Below are 18635 nucleotides of genomic sequence, written 5' to 3' on the forward strand. Positions count from 1 at the left end.
GGAAGAGGTGGGGAGTGGTGCCGGTGTAATTACGGAAGATCGACTGTTCTACGTAGCCAACAAAGAGAAAGGCATAGCTTGGGCCCATCCATGTGCCCATGGCTACCCCAGCACACTACTGCTGCGCCACTCTGCGCCCACGTGCCGAGTGCTATCCACAGGTCCCTTCGAGACTCATGTTGAAGATCTCCACCGCTGTCGTATCATATGCTGTTATGCAGACGTATGGAGGCTGTGTAAATATAAACTTGTTTTCTAAACGCCCACAATCTGTTGGTTGAACTGTGATTTCATTCTGAATCACAGCATGTGTCACAGCGCAGACGGAGGCCATGCTGCCCACCTTCGCTCTGCTGGTTCAACACAGTAAGGAAACATGTGTCTCTTGCCTTCTCCATGTAATTCTTCACATTGTTACTTTAAACATGACCACCGAATTCCCTTTTGCGTCTATTGAATCTGCCTCTTTGTCAGTGTCAGTTAGGGATTTACTGACCCCAACCACTCCCTGTACGAAAGCGTTCTTCCTAATGTCACTTTTCGTTCTTTTCCTCATGACTTTAAAAGTCTGCCTATCCTTTCAGGCGTGGGAGCATTTTGACGACATTACTTTCCCTGTCTAGACTTCGCATGACTTGGAAAACTTCAAACAGGCCAGATTTCAAATTTCTGTTCTCCGAGGAGAGCTGTCCTAATTTTCCAATCTTGTTTCATTGCTGACATTCCTTAAACACGGCACCACTCACGTCAACGCAATATTCCATCATTTCACTTCCTTGCTTTCTGTCCAATTCGTACTCCAAGCAGGTAAAATCAATGACTGCAGATGCTGGAAACCAGATTCTGGATTAGTGGTGCTGGAAAACACAGCAGTTCAGGCAGCATCCGAGGAGTAGTAAAATCGACGTTTCGGGCAAAAGCCCCGACTTTGGCGAAGGTGTTTTTTGAGAAAGTTAACCGGAAACTCTTGCACAAGTCAGAAAACGTGGGCTCGTCCGGGATTTCGCGCAAGTCTACGTAGTAGAAGACCAAACGCGAGAATCATACCCCGAGACCAACGAGCCACACCGAGATCACACAAGCAGCCCCGCTCCACCTTTTTAACCAGCTGAGTCTTGCTCAGTGTGAAATACACTTGACATTGATCTGAGAATTGCAAGTGGCAAAGAGTTTCCAGAACAATTGCTTCTCATTCTGTCTCCCTGCTCCCGTTTGTCCCGGACCCAGGAACCGGGCTCTCTCAACTGGCAGAAAATTAAACCGTTTTGTTTCTAAATTTTTCTCTGACACCGGATTGACCCGTGACAAGCATTACCCTCCTCAACATAGGATACAGAGAACAACAGAAGATGACTCAGACTTCCACGAGGGTGTCATCTCAACTCTGCACATTGGGACAGTATATCAACGTGAAATATTTATGTCGAAGTTTTTGAGAAAGAGATGAGAAGGCGAGGTGCAGAACAGAGCGCCGTTATACGGGAAAGCTGCTAAAGAGGACATTGACTGAATAGGAGAGATGGTTTCCCCTCTGCACCCGCAGACATATCGCCGTTGTGCAAGTATAAACTCTGTCTAAATTCCCACATTCTGTTTTTTCGAACTGTGATTTCTCCAAAAGCACAAAATTTCAACACTCGCAACGTGCAAACTTTGCAAAGTTCTCATAGATATATTTAGCGAACACCGAGAATAAATTCTTCCAAACTTGCCTGGAGAATTTCGGTTTGAGGGCTCTTGAACTTTAAGTAGAAGGAAGGGAAGCTTGCCTCGAGGCTGTGTAATGTGGAGATGTGTTCCCCATGTTAACTGGTCGTGGTTGACCATCCCAGTGCTTCCCGATGCAGGGTTGCCCTGACCCACAGGGAGGTTTCTTTGATAAACTCCCCTGTGGACTTCCAACCGCACCATGGCGTCATAGTGCGAGCCCCCGGTGATGGCCTGCAGGTGCTGTGACACAATAATGATGCTGGCCCTGGAACATGAATGCGAATTCGTTCATGAGTCACGTGGTGTTGAATCATTCTATGGAAAGTTCTTTCAACTTCACGGATGTATGTTTGAGAGGAGATAAATGGGCAGGGCTTACACCTCGGGTCCACTCTTCCTTCACTCGCAACACCCCACACCCACCTCCCATTGTCCCAAGGTACTTCCCGCTGCAACCGCCGAATGTGTCACACCTGCCCATTTACCTGCTCCCTCCTGAATATCCAATGGCTCGAACATACTTTCCAGGTAAAGCAGCACTTTACCTGCACATTTGCCACATCCTAGTCTACTGCATTCGTTGTTCACAGTGTGGTTTCCCCAAAGTAACATGAAGCATAAACTGAGTGACTGCTTCGCAGAACATCTTGTTTCTGCCTGCAAAAAAAGGCCTTGAGCTTCTGGTTGCCTGTCACTTTAACACGCCACCCTGTTCCCTGGCCAACATCTCTGTCTCAGGCATGCAACAGTGTTCCATGAAAGCTAAGCTCCAGATGGAAGACCAACGCCTCATTTTCACTTGGAGATCCTAAAACTCTCCGTCTTCAACATCGAGTTCAATGTTGTTTGGACCCGAACTCCCCCATGCCCTTCACCCCCACCACACCCACACAAGGCCTTGTTATCACATCGTCTGCTGTTACACACGACTTACTGTTAGCCAGGAACAGTCTCCATTAACAGTTAGTCACCCTCCTACAGATCGTTATTCACTCCTTTGTCCCTCCAATGTTCTCCCTCTGAACTTGCAGCAAAGAGAGCAATGTGGACTGGTATCCCTGAGCCAGCTGTTTGTCCCATCTCCAGGAACCAGGTTCTCTCCACTGGTGGATAATTAGACTATTTTGCTGTTGCACTGACGTGAGGAGATTGTGGAAGTGTAAACATTTTCTAAATTCCCACCTTCCGTTGGTCGAACTGTGAGTTCACTCTGAATCACAACACGTGTCACAGCGCACTTGGAGGCCCACCTTAGCTCTGCTGGTTCTACACAGCAAGTAATGAGAGTCTCTATTCATATCATTCCCTTGCCTTCTCCCTGTAAATCTCCACATTGTTATTTTGAACATGACCACCTAATTCCCTTTTGTGTTCTTGAATCTGCCTCTTTGTCACGATCAGACAGGGATTTACGGATCCGAACCACTCCCTGGGAGAAAATGTTCTTCCTAATGTCAATTTTTCTTTTTTTTCCAATTGCCTTGTAATCTCTGCCAATTTTTGGGGAAATTGAAAGGATTCTCATTCCTGCACATGAGGCTGAATTGATTTAATTTCTAATGTAAAGGACTGCGGAAGCTGAGAATCCGAGACAGAAAGAGGAACTGCTGGAGAAACTCGGCAGGTTTGGCAGTACCTTCAGGAGAAAACAGAGTTCTGAAATATTGTGTCTGATTCTCTTTCCACCGATAGTGCCTGACCTGCTGAGTTGCTCCTGCAATTTCTGTTTTTGTTTTTAATTGAAAGTTCATTTCATCTTTCGGGATGAAACACCCAGACTCGCCATTTGCAGATATTTAACCCTTTCGAAACCTGTGAAGTGATTGGATTCAAACAAACTCTGCAAGGATTCACTTTTTCTCGGCACCCCAGGCAGAGGGACCTGGGAAATGAAGCTGTCAGTGTGGTTCTGTATTGGTGGGCCGAGTGGTGAATGTGATGGACATGAAATCCATTGCGGTTTCCCCACGCAGGTGTGAACCCTGCCGACAATTGAGAAATGTCGTCAAAAAGAAAGGGAGACTGTTTTCCGGTTTCTTATTTAAGATTCAAATCAGTGGAGGGAGTTGAAATATTTCACTCACATTGGGACTGGTCGGGAATCTGTAACCCACTGCCTGTCAGGGTGGAACAAGCAGATACCCACAGAGCTGCTTTTGAAGCGATGAGCCAAGAGTTTGGAAATCAGACTAGAAGAGTGAGGGGCTTGAAATGTGATCGAAATATAGCAGGCACCTGAGGATTAATGTGTTTTATTTGCCAGTGAAAGATACTGCTTCACAAAGTTGGGCCTGTGGAAGGGAAGCAGTGACGGTGATTATCTTTGGTTGTTCACATTGTGAATGTTCCCATTGCTGCGCATGTCCGTGTTAACGTCAGAACTCTGCAGCATGGTGGCGTTAGATCAGCACAGGGCCGGGACGCAACGGATGACGCATCTGACTCCACCTACCTGTTTGAAATGCAACTCACAGCTTCTTCACAAACACCAATTAATCTTTCTCGTTGTCCTGAAGCCGGCATACGGTTTGAATTCCTGATCTGCAGGAACGAGACTGTTTTCACTCTCTCGCGTCAGTAAATGTCCCTGAGAACATCAGAATCAAGTCACAGCGCTGTCAGATGAGGGGAAGCTGAAATAGCCCCACACGCTGCTCACGGGCACATTTCACTTTCTCCAACTCATCACCCCAACCACTGTGGCTCCTGGGAGTGGAAAGGAAACAAACACCAAAATCCAGTCTCAGTTTTGTGAATCTTCAGAAAATAAGATTTTCTGCATCCCTTCGGATTTTCGATCCTGTGCTGACAGGAATGAGGTTTGTCACTATTTTAGAAGAACATCGCAAGTGGATGTTTTGCAGAAAAGCCCCACAATACAATCTGACATAGACACTTGACAAATCAGGACCTGGATGTTTTCGGCCTTTGAATGTATGTGTTGTGCTCCAGAACTTTGTTTTTCACAGTTTATAATACCTATCTTCCCAGTCCCCTGTATTACTTGCTGAAAATGTTTAATCTGCGTCTTGTAATCCTTTCACTCTCTGCTAATGAGAACAGCATTTCCTTGTTTTACCTAAATTATCTTGACCTTGCATAAATCAAACCTCAATCTAATTTCACTGGAAACCTCCTCCAGTTCAAAAGCCAACTGTTAATGATGGCTCTGTTTCTTGTCACGTGTCCAATTTCAGATCGATGTTGTTAATGTCCCTTATACTCCTTCAGATCCAGGTTTCGCTCACAGGGCTAGAACAGAACTGTCACCAAATACATTTACCAATCTCCGTTCATCTTATCGATTGTATTAGCATCATCAACACTTCTCATCAAAATAACTCGAGAAACTTTCATCACAATTTTCTGTGAACAGTTCTACTTTAGCGTTCCTGAATGAACCCAAAATTTCTTGAAGTGGCTCCTTGTTTTCGGCCCTGATTATTAATCTCTCTTTACGTGGAAATGGATCTTTCCCACCCGCTCTATCTCTCATCAATGTGTGCAGTTCAGTTCAATTTTCCACCAGCCTCCTCCGTTCTGCTCAAATCCAGGAGAACAGGAAGCATTGGGGTTATGACGCGGCCATGACAAGCCCAATACTGACCTTTCCTGTTGAACCCATTCCACGAGAAATATGAGACCACAAGTTGGGGCCTCTAGTTGTGACCGAACATTTACGCTGCCACCTTAGACATACTTTGGTGTTCCCCCTCCCAGGGTGGGAACCTGCTGATTATGCTTTTTTAGCTGGCGATTTTAAATGACTTCCTGTTGGTTGCATTATCGCTCAAACTTCACAAAACCAGTCGCAATAAAGCCATGTTTTCTCACGTCTGTGAATTTATTGCCATGCAGGAAACTCGAGTTCTGAACAAAAACTGTAGCACACTCAAAACGTCGGCTCTATTTACCTTTCCACAGATGCTGCTCGACCCGTTGGCTTTCTGCAGTATTCGCTGTGTTTGTTCGACACAAATGCTGCTTTCCATTAAAGAACTTCAATCCCTGTCCTCTGGTAATTGACCCTAGTCAGTGGCAACAGGTTCTTCTAATCATTAACCTGCCCATACACACCACGTCTTCTCCCATCATAGCCAACAGTCCCTGGAAATCTCCAGTTAACCTTCTTTGCTCCAAAGAGAACATTCCCAAACTCGGGAATGTCTCCACAAAATGGAAATTGCTCATCCCTGGACATGATGCAAATGTTACAATGGGGAAGAGGTTTTGGCAAAATATTGTCAGGTAGTAGGTGGAAAAATGTTCAGGAAGTAAAACAGAAATCCCAGTCCCAGCTTTGTGAATCTTTAGAAAATGTTTGGGAAGTGGAATTAGAGGAGAATGAACTGTCCGACTGAGCAGAGACAGTCCAGACATCGTCCCCTTCTTTACGAGGCCGGGAGATTGACTCTGATATTCTCAGAACATGAACTGAACTGAGACATTGAAAAAATTCTTGTTCCTGCACATCAGGAATTCAAACCCCTTCTCGGGTCGGGGTTAATGTGAAAAGTCGGGAACAGGCAAAACACTGAAAGGCTCGAAGGGGCGATAGCCCCGGTGTAGGAAAACTACTTCCGCGTGACATGGATGTGCCTGCAGATGGTGGGATCAGGCTGTCCCCATGTCTTCACAATGAATGGCCCAGGCTTTATTATACAAAAGTAAAACTACAGAGGACAATGATAAATCTGGGCACGGGAGGCTGGATTATGAATTGACTAACAGCCTCTTCTTAGAGACTGTGCAAACTGCGTGCTTACTTGTCTCTGTGTCGCCATTGGTCAGCCTGTTCGGCTGTAAACCGCACAGGCTGGTTCGAAGCCCCGCCCCACCCCACCCCCACTCCTCCCGGGGCGTAGTGTTTGTTCTTCTCACTCCTACCGCTTTCTTGGCTGCCAAGTTGCGCGTTTTTATTGGTTTCAGGAAAATGTTTCCCAAACGGAAATCGTCTCCACTGAGAAAGCACAAAGGCGTTTCTGAATTGACTGAATTTCTCACGCAAAGGACTACGGATTCTGAGAATCCGAGACAGAAAGAGAAACTCTGGAGAAACTCAGCAGGTTTCGCTGTAGCTGAATGAGAAAAAAAACGAGTTCTGAAATGTCGTCTCTGATTCTCTTTCCACTGATGCTGCCTGACCTGCTGAGTCGCTCCTGCAATTTCTGTTTTTGTTTTTAACTGAACGTCCATTTCATCTTTCGGGATGAAACACCCAGACTCGCCATTTGCAGATATTTAACCCTTTCGAAACCTGTGAAGTGATTGGATTCAAACAAACTCTGCAATGATTCACTATTTCTCAGCTCCACAGGCAGAGAGACCTGGGAAATGAAGCTGTCAGTGTGGTTCTGTATTGGTGGGCCGAGTGGCGAATGCAATGGACATGAAATCCATTTCGGTTCCCCCCACGCAGGTGTGAACCCTGCCGACTACAGTTAAGAAACGTCGTCAAAAAGAAAGGGAGATTGCTCCACGGTTTTTTTTAAAGATGCAAATCAGTGGAGGGGTTGAAGTATTTCAATCACATTGGGACTGGTCGGGAATCTGTAACCCACTGCCTGTCAGGGTGGAACAAGCAGATACCCACAGAGCTGCTTTTGAGGTTATGAGCGAAGAGTTTGGAAATGAGACTAGAACAGTGTGGGGCGTGAAGTCGTGATCGAAGTTAAGCAGGCACCTGAGGATTAATGTGCTTTATTTGCCAGTGAAAGATACTGCTTCACAAAGTTGGGACAATGGAAGGGAAGCAGTGACGGTGATTATCTTTGGCTGTTCCTCTTGTGAATGTTCCCATTGCTGCGCATGTCCGTGTTAACGTCAGAACTCTGCAGCATGGCGGCGCCAGATACGCACAGGGCCAGGGGCGCAATGGAAGACGCATCTGACTCCACCTACCTGTTTCAAATGCAGCTCACAGCTTCTTCACACACCCCAATTAATCTTTCTCATTGTCCTGAAGCCGGCACACGGTTTGAATTACTGATCTGCAGGAACGAGACTCTTTTCACTGTCTCGCGTCCGTAAATGTCCCTGAGAACATCAGAGTCAAGTCATAGCGCTGTCGGAGGAGGGGAAGCTGAAATAGCCCCTCACGCTGCTCACCAGCACATTTCACTTTCCCCAACACACCGCCCCAACCACTGCGGCTCTTGGGAGTGGAAAGGGAACAAACACCAAAACCCAGTCTCAGCTTTGTAAATCTTCAGGAAATAAGAAAACTGTTCATCCCTTCGGGTCTTCCATCCTGGGCTGACAGCGTTGATTTTAAATGGCTGTCCAGTCAGTGCCGATTCGTTTTGGCTGAAAAAAATCTTCCTTATCTCATCCCAGCATTTCTTGCCCCAGAGACCCGTGCGGCAGAGTTCATGGACATATTTCCTTGTATGGTATTTTGTAAATTACATTCGTTTGCTGGTTGTTTGTATCGGGTATTTCAGGTTCATTAGCCGCTGTTTAAGTGTGTTGGTAGGTTTGTGGGCTACCATGATGCTGAGAGGGTTTGAGTTGTCTGGATATTATTTCCCAGATGTCTTTAATGTAAAGTAATGTGCTAGGGTTTCTGTAGACGTTATGTCTGCTTGTGTCAGTTTGTTGATGTGAAATCGGCACACTGGGTTTATTGGGTAGGCAAAAGTGAGGACTGCAGAGGCTGGAAACCAGAGTTTAGATCAGAGTGGTGCTGGAAAAGCACAGCAGGTCAGACAGCTTCCGAGGAGCAGGAAAATCGACGTTTCGGGCAAAAGCCCTTCATCCGGAATAGAGGCAGGACGCTTCCAGGGGTGGCGAGATAAATTGGGGGGTGCTGGGCCAAAGGTATCAAAGAGTACAATAGGTGAATGGGGGTGGGGACGGAGGTGACAGGTCAGAGAGGAGGGGAGAGCGGATAGGTGGGAAGGGAGATTGGCAGGTAGGACAGGTCATGAGGACAGCACTCAGCTGGAAGGTTGGAACTCAGGTAAGGTGGGGGGGAGGGGAAATGAGGGAACTGGTGCAGTCCACATTGATGTCCTGGGGTTGAATGTATCCGAGGCAGAAGTTGGGGCGTTCTTACCCTAGACATCGGGTGGGGAGGGAGGGGCGATGGAGGAGGCCCAGGTCCTGCATGTCCCTGGCAGAGTGGGAGGGGAGGTTGAAATGTTGGGCCACAGGGCGATGGGGTTGATTATTGCTGGTATCCTGGAGATATTCCCTCAAACGCTGTGACTTGACTCTGCGAGGAGGCTCCAGTCTCCCCAATGTAGAGGAGACTGCATCGGGAGCAATGGATACAAGAAACAACTTTGGTGGAAGCCTTCTAAATACCGTGACCCGGGTTCGATTTCCGGGCAGGGAAGCAATTTTCAGTAGAGCTGTCAAACCTCACCAATATCTCCCTGGTTGCCTAGTGGTTAGGATTCGGCGCTTTCACCGCTGCGGCCCGGGTTCGATTCCCAGTCAGGGAAGCAATTTGTAGTGCGTTGTTTTGGCTGCCCATTCTCCTTAAATGCGCTGTCGAGTTACTGTTTGGTCTTCGGAGTCACTGGGTGCTGCACTGTGTTGTGGTTCGTTGAAATAGTGTCCTCGTTCAGATTTGTTTGTACGTGTAGGGATGATTACTTCTGTAGCTAAGTACTTGGTTCGCGTGTGTTGCTTTCCTGCAGAGGCTGTTTTGAATTTATCATTGACTGTTCGGTCTACTGTGACATCTAGAAATGGCACTTTGTTGTTGTTCTCCTCTTTTGTGAATTTTATGCCAGGAAGGAGATAGTTGATGGTGTTGCAGGTTTCCTCTAATTTGTTTCATTTTTTGATGACAGAAGTGTTTCATGGGCTTTTCGTTGATTTGTTTGTAGGGCTTGTTACTGAATATGAAGTGGGTGGTAAGGCACAGTTCCACGAGGTTGACAGTGTTATCTTTGCTGCTGAAGTTGATTCTGTGTTTTTGTCTTTAGTTCTTCGAGTAGTGTCTTCAGTTTTCTTTGGCCACGTTGATGTTAATGGATGTGAACAGGGCTGTTATGTCAAAGGACAACATTATTCCATCCTCTTCTATCTTTGTGTCTTTGGCGTTCAGAAATTCTTGGATGGAGTAAATGGAGTGGCATGAATCTTCGACTTGGTGTTTTAGTCCTCAGTGGAGGCCTTTGACTAGTCTGTATATTGGTGTTCCAAGTAGTGAGACTATGGCCTGAGGGGGGCTCCTAGTTTGAAAAAGAGGAGAACAACAATAAACTGCATTCTTAGATGTCACAGTAGAGCGAACAGTCAATGGGGAACTTCAAACTAGCATCTACAGAAAAACAACACACACAAACCAAATACTTAACCACAGAAGCAATCATCCCAACACCCACAAACGAAGCTGCATCAGGACATTATTTCAACGAGCCACTACACACTGCAGCACAGAGAAACTACGAAGACCACAAGAGAAATACGTATATAGTGTATTTAAGGAGAACGCGTCCCCAATAAACCCATTCCGCCGATTTCTCAGTGATGCTTCCAAGCTCACTCTCAAAATTTCGGTTTGTCCCTCCATTCTTTCCTGTTTGTTTTTTGTGGGTTTTGAAAGCGTTCCCAATCCTCTGACTGAGGATTGGAGTTGGGAAGGTAAAAACAATGACTGCAGGTGCTGGAAACCAGATTCTGGATTAGTGGTGCTGGAAGAGCACAGCATTTCAGGCAGCGTCCAAGTTGCTTCGAAATCGACGTTTCGGGCAAAAGCCCTTCGTCAGGAATAAAGGCAGTGAGCCTGAAGCATGGAGAGATAAGCTTATCTCTCCATGCTTCAGGCTCACTGCCTTTATTCCTGACGAAGGGCTTTTGCCCGAAACATCGATTTCAAAGCTGCTTGGATGCTGCCTGAATTGGAGTTGGGAAGTTATGTTGTGGCTGTACAGGACATTGGTGAGACCACTTTTAGAATATTGTGTGCAATTCTGGTGTCCCTCCAATCAGAAGGATATTGTGAAATTTGAAAGGGTTCTGAGGCACCAATGGGTCCACAGAGGGGAAGAGGCCCTTCTGCCGCCCTGAGTGTGGGAAGGCCTTCAGTGATTCCTCTGCCCTGCTGACGGACCAGTTGGTCCACACCAAGGAAGGCTGTTCTCCAGCCCCAAGTGCGAGATGGCCTTCAGCAGTTCTTCCCATCTGTTGAGACACCAGTGGGTCCACACTGAGAGGCCGTTCTTCTGCCCCAACTGCAGGAGGTGCATTGCTCTTTCCTCCGACCTACTGGCCCATTGGTGGGACCACATGGGGGAGATGTCGTTCAGTTGCCCTATGTGCAGGAAGGCCTTCAGCAATTCCTCGGCCCTGCTGAGGCATCAGTCCATCCACACCGGGGAGAAACCGTTCTCCTGCCCCGAATGTGGGAAGGTCTTTACCTGCTCCTCCACAGTGCTGAATCACCAGCTGGGCAACACGGGGGTTTGGTGGGGGGACAGAGGCGGAGGAGGGGAGGCCATTCTGCTGCCCTAAGTGCGGGAAGGCCTTCAGCAATTCCTCTGCCCTACTGAAGCACCAATGTGCCCATACCGGGGAGATGCCCTCCAGCTGGACCGAGTGTGGGAAGAGGTTCATGTTTTCCTACAACTTGCGGAAGCACCAGCGGGGGCACCAGCTCTCCCAGCAATCAGATCCTACCAGTGATGATGCCTTCAGTCACCTCCCAGGACTGAACCTCCTGCCAGTTCTGACAGTGGGTGCAGTGGGAGAGTAGGTGGGCTGTTTTAGTCTTCTGCTGGACTGCAATTGCCTTCCCGACACCCCACAATCACAACTCCATGGTGGCTCAGGGTTAGCACTGCTGCCTCATGGCACCAGGAACCCAGGAATAATTCCACCCTTGGGAGTCTGTGTGCAAGTTATGGAGGGTAGGAAAATGGATCTGAGTGGGTTAGTTTTCGGAAGATCAGTGCAGATGTGTTCGGCTGAAGGACCTGTTTCCACATTGTGGGGGTTCTATGATTCTATGAGCTTTGCCTTCAGTGGACACTGTTGCTCATTGAGCCCGGGACAGCACATTGCCAATGAAATGATCCAGAGAAACCTAAGACCGCAAGACCATCAGAGAAGAAGTTTGGCCTACTCTGCCATTTGTTAGTAACAAAAGTATTGGATGAGATTAGCTACAGTGCGGAAACAGGCCATTTGTCCCAACAAGTCCACACCGACCCTCCGAAGTGTAACCCATCCAGACCCATTTCTCTCTGACTAATGTACCTAACTCTATGGGCAATTAAGCATGGCCCATCCACATGACCTGCACATCTTTGGTTTATGGAAGAAAACAGGACCACCCAGAGAAAACTCACTCAGACATTGGGGGAAAGTGCAAATTCCTCACAGACAGCCACCCAAGGCTGGAATCAAATCTGGGTCCCCAGCACTGTGAGGCTGCAGTGGTAATCACTGAGCCACTACATATTGCAACCCGAAGTTGGCAAGCCGGGGGTTGGGAGAATACAGCAAGCCAGGCAGCACCAGGATGTGGAGTAGTCAGCGTTTTGGGTATCAATCCTTCTTCATGACTGAAAGAGTGACTTATCTATGAGAAAAGATTTACATGAATGTTGCTGGGGGTTGGAGGGTTTGAGCTGCAGGGAGCGGCTGAATAGCGTGGGGTTGTTTTCACTGGAGCATCGGAGGCAGAGAAGTGACCTAACAGCGGTTATAAAATCATGAGGGGCATGGACAGTGTAATAGACAATGTCCTTTGCTTGGGGAGGGGAGTCCAGAACTAGAAGGCATAAGTTTAGGGTAAGAGGCGAAACAAATTAAAGGGACAACATCTTCATGCAGAGGGTGGTACATATATGAAATGAGCTGCCAGAGTATATGGGTCAGGTGTTGTCAAATGGGAGTAGATTAATATAGGATATCAGGTCAGCATGGACAAGTTGGACCGAAGGGTCTGTTTCCATGCTGTATGTATCTCTGACTACTGGTCCTGATGTAAGTTTAAAATAGAGTCCAAGTAACTTTGAATAGTTCAATCTTGTTGAGCTCACCTCCTGAAAAGTTTCAGATGAATCCCTCTGAGAGATACTGTTGAAACATGCTGAGTTGGACAAAGTATCCCATCAAGTTCAACACAAACCCAGAGTTGAAGAAGTCAGAAGTCAGAACACCAAGGGGACCAAAACTGATCACAATATTCCAGGTGCGGCCTCATCACGTCCTGTATAACTACAACATAACTTGCCAACATCTATACTTAGTTCCCTATACATCTATATCTATACTAACTGATGAAGGCCAGTGTGCTGAAACCTTTCTTCACTGCCTTGTGTACCGATGTAATCAGAGATATAGGACCTACTTTAAACTGATCCACGATCCAGCTGCTGGGAGCACAGAAGTAGAGAATTGCTGCGTGAGTGTGCTGGGTAGATAACCCAGAGGTCGATGGGTAAAAACCATGTGATTCTATTGCTCAATGTCTCTCTAAGCTGCTTTCATATACAAAGGCCCTCTGTTCTGCATCTTGCCTTTGCATCTGCTTCCCAAAGCTTCTTCAGTGGAGGCGTGGCCGCTGGAGCCCAGGAATTCAACAACCCCCCGGCGCTGGAGGAAGGTCCAAGCTTCAAGAAGCGAGGGGGGGGGGGGGGGTGGTGGGGGGGTAAGGCTGGAAGCTGGATTTGCTCAATGCTTGTATTTTTTACTCATTTAAATGTTACCTACTGTATGGGGCTATGGTTTACATTAAAACCGAAGGATCATATCAGAGTGTTTATATTTAGCAGTGGTAGTTGGTAAAATGCACACTCTGGGGGAGCACTTTCTATGATGCTGCATTTCTCGCCTTCTGCCCTTCCCCCATTTCTTATCTCCCATCTTGATTTTATATTTTTTTGGTCAAATTTAATTTCAGATTAATCAGACTTGCGATTCACTGTGTGCTATTAATTTGTTTGTTCGAATATTTCAAGTCAAAATTAATGCTGTAATTTAATTTCTGATGTCAGAGTTTGACATTGAATGTGCAGGTGTGAATACCAGGAAGTTGTGAAAATAAATCAAGAACTTGTGGTTTTTAACAAAAAGAGCAGTTCACTGATATTCATGGCATCGTCTCATTTGGGAGTGATGATTCAAATCTGACCAACAAACCGTTTTGTGCAGTCATCCAATTGAATAAAAATTTTCTTTAATTTAATAAAAGAAAATAATTCTGGCAGGCTAAGACTTATGCAATCTATTTATAAGATTATGTCCATTGCTCGCAATATGGTCTCAACCACATTGGGGAAACTGGATGCCAACTAACCCAATATTTCAGGGAACAACTCTTGGACTCTAATTCTAACCGACACACCGCCCTGTGGCTGAACACTTTATCCCACCCTCCTCTAGCTTATCTCTCCACGCTTCAGGCTCACTGCCTTATTCTTGATGAAGGGCTTTTGCCCGAAACGTCGATTTCGCTGCTTGTTGGATGCTGCCTGAACATCTGTGCTCTTCCAGCACCACTATTCCAGTATTTGGTTTTCAGCATCTGCAGTCATTGTTTTTACTACTTTAACTCCCCCTCCCATTCCACCAAGGACATGCAAGTCCTGGGCCTCCTCCACTGCCAACCTCTTGCTACCCAACACTTGTAGGAAAAACACCTCAACTTCTGCTTTAGGACCCTCCAACTACACGGTATCAATGCAGTTTTCATCAGTTTCCTTATTTCCTCTCCCCCACCTTGTCCCAAATCCAACCTTCCAATTCGACACCAACCTCTTGACCTGTCATACCTGTCCACCTTGCTTCTCACCTATTTATTTCACCCTCATCTCTGACCTATCACCATCAATCCCTACCTCCATCTACCTATTACACTCCCAGCTGCCTTCCCTCCAGCCCCACTTCCTTCCCATTTATCTCTCAGCCCCCTTGGGCCACCCTTTATTCCTGATGAAGAGCTTATGCTCTAAACCAAGACTGTGATGAAGCAACATCCTCAGCAAAGAGGAAATAGCTCCCAAGTCAGATTTCATTCCCTCTTCTGTTTCCCAGTTCTATAAAAAAGAAGGAATGTCTTTTTCTTCCACTAGAAAGTGGTCTTTCACTTTGTGCTGTCTGAAGTGTTATGCCACACCACTACTTCAGCCACCTTTTACGAATCCTTTCAACCTGTTTTTCTAACAATTGTGGAGGTGACCAAAAGCAAACATTTCACTTCTCCTCAATGTCCCATTTCTCCTCCTATGAGCCATTTTGTCCTGTTGTCTATGTTACAACCAGCCGAGTGCACTTGGTTTCTGAATTGAAATTTGGCCATTGAAGTGAACAGGATTAATATTTATCGATGGCTAGCTGTGTTTGCACTAACTGTAATTATCCACCAATACGATGTCTTTTGTTCCACCAAAACTGGAAACAATGATCTGTGTTTATATTGCAGTCGGATGTAGAAAATCATCCCAGCGATCTTCACGTTATTATAGTTTACTGAGGCCATAACATCATTACGTGGCAGTTTGATGTGACTAAAACCTGGATGGATATCTCTGGATTTTGTTGTAAAAATATCGGTATAATGTTATTCACACTGCGCTGTCACCAACTGAACGAAGCGGCTGTGTTCAAATCCCGTGATGAACAGTTTGTGTTCGACTTCTCACATTGCGGGGAGCTGCGCATTTACCCAAACAATGGGTACACCACCTCCCCGACACAGTGTTCACAAATCAAACTGACAGCAAAGATTCACGTGTGATCGAAAGTTCCCGCAAAGAACTTTTAATACACCCCGGAGTAAACATACTCCTGTCTTCATTTGAAATGTTAGACGTTGACTGTAGTGAGCCTGACGTGATTTGAACACGCAACCTTCTGATCTGGAGTCAGACGCGCTACCGTTGCGCCACAAGCTCACAGATGGCTGATGTGCTCTATTCATGCTTAAGGGAAGTGATCGCACTACAATGATTTTACGTTCATGTCTGTTCTGTTTCTACCCCTTCTCCTTCTGTCTCTCGAAACAATTTCCAACTCTCTCTCAATAAAAATCTGAAAGAACTGCGGATGCTGTATATCAGGAACAAAAAACAGGAGTTGCCGGTGACCCTTCCACAGAACAGATGGTGATTGGGAACATGTCGGTTTATATGCAGGAAATATTGTGGGAGGAAGGCGGAGATCAGGACAGAGCCCAAAGCGAAGGAAGAACTGTTGGACAGAAAAAGGTGTTGATAACGATCTGCGTGGGAGGGTGAATAACTGTTAATGGAGACTGTTCGTGGCGAAGTAGTGTGGAATGACAGACTATGTGATAACAAGGCTTGGTGTGTGTGGAAGGGACGAGGATACTATGGAGTTCAGGCCCTAGAATTATTGAATTCGATATTGGGACCGGAGGGATGCAATGTCCCCAAGTGTAATATTCGGTGCTGAGCTTCGCTGGAACACAACAGCAAACCTGAGACAGAGATGTTGGACAGGGAACAGGGTGGGGTGTGGAATTGGCAGGCAACTGGAAGCTCAGGGCCTTTTTTGCAGGCAGAACGTATATGTTCTGTGCAGCAGTCACCCAGTTTACGGTTTGTTTTCCCCAATGTGGATGAGCCCATATTGTGAGCAGCAAATGCAGTAGACTGGGTTGTGGGTAGTGCAGGTAAAGTGCTGCTTCACCTGGAAGGTAAGTTTGGCACCTTGGATAGCGAGGAGGGAATAGGTAAATGGGCTGGTGTCACACATTCGGCACTTGCAGGGGAAAGTGCAATTCAACCTGCAAGTTTACTTTGAGAAAATCCTGGACTTGAACTCCCAAGTCTCTTTGCATTTCGGATTTCTGCATTTTCTCCCCATAATCTTCTGTTCAAACATTGACTATCTATGTCAGGGCAGCACCAGTGATTTCCTGACATATGGATTGTATTTGGGGATATCAAGGAACGTCAGGAACTGTGAGTATATCAGGAGCAATCGTTATTCCTGGGGGAGGCAGAGAGGAATGTGGTGTGATCCTGTAAACTCCAGAACTTTGATAACTTCATGAGTCAGCAATAACTCTTTCTGGACCAAGAAACAAAAGGGCCAATGAGAAACTGCTACAAGGGAGTTAACAAATAACGTACATTAACTATCGCTGGGCAGGAGGAGGCAAAACAATGAGCTGTTCCTTTGGACAGATGAGATAATGGTGTTTAATAACTGTGTGACAGAAGGACAATTAATTCTGACTGTAGAAGGAACGCCTTGGCGTAAAGGGGTTAATTGCAGGACAGGCTGTGTCAAACAGGTGGAAAACCCTCAAGGATAAGAAGGCAAGCTACAGACCTGAGGTCTCCAGAAGTGTGGGGAGGTGGTGTCAAAATCTAAAGCCTAGCACACTCACGCAGCATTACTCTGCTTCTGGCCTCTCAGCAGCTGGATTGTGTATCAGTTTAATGTAGGTATCTCCGACAACATTGGTACACAAGGCAGTGAAGAGAGGTTTCAGCACACTGACCTTCATTGGTTAGGGAATTGAGTACAGATGTTGGCAAGACATGTTGTAGTTATACAGGACGTTGATGAGGCCGTACCTGGAATATTGTGATCAGTTTTGGTCCCCTTGGTGTTCTGACTTCTGACTTCTTCATCTCTGGGTTTGTGTTGAACTTGATGGGATACTTTGTCCAACTCAGCATGTTTAAACAGTTTCTCTCAGAGGGATTCATGTGAAACTTTTGAGGAGGTGAGCTCAACAATATTGAACTATTCAAACTTACTTGGACTCTATTTTAAACTTACATTAGGACCAGTAGTCAGAGACACGTACAGCATGGAAACAGACCCTTCGGTCCAACTTGTCCATGCTGACCTGATATCCTAAATTTATCTAGTCCCATTTGACAACACCTGACCCATATACTCTGGCAGCTCATTTCATATAAGTACCACTCTCTGCATGAAGAAGTTGTCCCTTTTTATATATTTCGCCTCTTACCCTAAACCTATGCCCTCGAGTTCTGGACTCCCCCAGCCCAGGGAAAAGACCTTGTCTATTACCCTGTCCATGCCCCTCATGATTTTGTAACCTCAATTAGATCACTCCGCTGCCTCCGATGCTCCAGTGAAAACAGCCCCAGCCTATTCAGCCTCTCCCTGTAGCTCAAATCCTCCAACCCCCAGCAACATTTCCGTAAATCGTTTCTCACAGAGAAGTCAACGTTTCAGTCCTGAGGAAGGGTTAATACCCAAAACGCTGACTACTCCACACCCTGGTGCTGCCTGGCTTGCTGGCTCCCAACCTCCTGCTTGCCTACCTCGGGTTGCAATATGTAGTGACTCAGTGGTTACACCTGCAGCCTCACAGCGCCAGGGAACCAGGTTTGATTCCAGCCTTGGGTGGTTGTCTGTGAGGAGTTTGCACATTCTCCCAGTGTCTGCGTGGGTTTTCTCTGGATGATCCTGTTTTCTTCCATAAACCAAAGATGTGCAGGTCATGTGGATGGGCCATGCTTAATTGCCCATAGAGTTAGGTACATTAGTCAGAGGGAAATGGGTCTGGATGGGTTACTCTTCGGAGGGTCGATGTGGACTTCTTGGGATGAATGGCCTGTTTCCACACTGTACCTAATCTCATCTGCACTACTTTTGTCTCTAACTAATGGCAGAGTAGACTCGTCAGGCCCATTGGCCTAACATCTGCTCTGATGGTCTTGCGGTCTTAGGTTTCTCTGGATCATTTCATTGGCAATGTGCAGTCCCTGGCTCAATGAGCAGCAGTGTCCACTGAAAGCAAAGCTCATAGGATCGTAGAACTCCTACAATGTGGAAAAACAGGTCCTTCAGCCGAACACATCTGCACTGATCTTCCGAAGACTAACCAACTCAGATCCATTTTCCTACCCTTCATAAATTGCACAGACCCCCAAGGGTGGAATTATTCCTGAGTTCCTGGTGCCATGAGGCAGCAGTGCTAACCCTGAGCTACCATGGGGTTGGGTTTGTGGGGT

The 18635-nt window shown here is 46.5% G+C and overlaps 1 non-coding gene across 1 annotated transcript; it reads right to left on the reverse strand.

Annotated features, from left to right (window-relative positions):
• Nucleotides 1-15494: 15494 nt before the first annotated feature.
• On the reverse strand, nt 15495-15566 carry trnaw-cca (transfer RNA tryptophan (anticodon CCA)). The gene has a single exon. It is a non-coding gene; the product is annotated as a tRNA-Trp (tRNA).
• Between the last annotated feature and the right edge of the window lie 3069 nt (nt 15567-18635).

Source organism: Chiloscyllium punctatum, chromosome 36 (genome assembly GCF_047496795.1).
Source record: "Chiloscyllium punctatum isolate Juve2018m chromosome 36, sChiPun1.3, whole genome shotgun sequence".
NCBI lineage: Eukaryota > Metazoa > Chordata > Chondrichthyes > Orectolobiformes > Hemiscylliidae > Chiloscyllium > Chiloscyllium punctatum.